Source organism: Arachis hypogaea, chromosome 15 (genome assembly GCF_003086295.3).
Source record: "Arachis hypogaea cultivar Tifrunner chromosome 15, arahy.Tifrunner.gnm2.J5K5, whole genome shotgun sequence".
In the NCBI taxonomy this organism is placed as follows: domain Eukaryota; kingdom Viridiplantae; phylum Streptophyta; class Magnoliopsida; order Fabales; family Fabaceae; genus Arachis; species Arachis hypogaea.
The window spans coordinates 90865129-90866173 of NC_092050.1; the positions used below are offsets into that span (position 1 = coordinate 90865129).

General features: G+C 44.8%; 1 non-coding gene across 1 annotated transcript; it reads left to right on the forward strand.

Moving 5' to 3' along the window:
* The first annotated feature begins 445 nt into the window (after positions 1–445).
* On the forward strand, positions 446–553 carry LOC112753358 (small nucleolar RNA R71). The gene has a single exon (XR_003177748.1). It is a non-coding gene; the product is annotated as a small nucleolar RNA R71 (small nucleolar RNA).
* Positions 554–1045: the final 492 nt, after the last annotated feature.

Sequence of the window (1045 nt, forward strand, 5' to 3'; positions counted from 1 at the left end):
TGGGGCGGTCATAGAAGTTATGAGTGGCTGCCACGGTGTTGTCTTCCTGCTGGAGCTGCGGACATTCATCAGTATAATGGCTATAATCAGCACAGACTCCGCAAACTCTCTGTGGGACTAACTGTTGGTTTTGCTGTGGTGGAGAAGGTTGAGCTTGCTGAACTTGTTGTTGATTCAATTGCATCTGCTTCAGCAAGTTGGTTATTTCACAGATACTCTGAGTTAGAGCAGCAGTCTCTCTGCTAGAGGATACTTCTGCAATGGCTTTTGAACGGCCTTATTTCTGCCTGTGATTCCGAGTGGATTCAGCTAAGTCGCTGATCAATTGCCATGCCTCATCAGTGGTCTTGTACTTTTTCATAGACCCATTGCTAGCACTTTTCAATGTGGTTTTATCTTGGGGCCTCATGCTCTGTGTGACGTAACCGAGCAACACTATCTTGTCAATCATATGGTGGGGGCATGCTTCCAGAAGATTATTAAAGCACTCCCAGTATTCATAGAGAGTTTCAGATTCGTCCTGAACAATCATGGAAATGTCTTTCCTCAGTTTATCAGTAACTTCAGCTGGAAAGAACTTTTCCAAAAATTCTCTTCTAAGTGTATCCCAGTTGGATACAGTTGCTGCGGGTTGAGTGTAGTACCACTCTCTTGCCTTTCCCTAAAGAGAAAATGGGAAAGCTTTCAACAAAATTGAAGTTTTATCTGCACCATCACGCCTGATAGTAGAACAGGTTGCTTGAAAATCTCTCAGGTGCTTGATAGGCTCTTGAGCAGGTAAGCCATGAAACTTGGGCATCAAATTGAGCAGTGCAGTCTTTATTTCAAAGTCTGTAGCCACCGCTGGGTGATGCGCTTAAAACAGTTGCATTGTAAAATCAGGGGCTCCAGCCTCCTGGATAGTAACTCTCCTAGGTTCGGCCATGTCACCTACACGTAAATCAACCAAATCAGTAGAACGGGGGCTAGTTTCTTCCTCAAATGACGTTTCAGATCCGCCCTCAGAAAGGACTAACAGACGCCGAGCTTGCCTTATTCGTGAAAT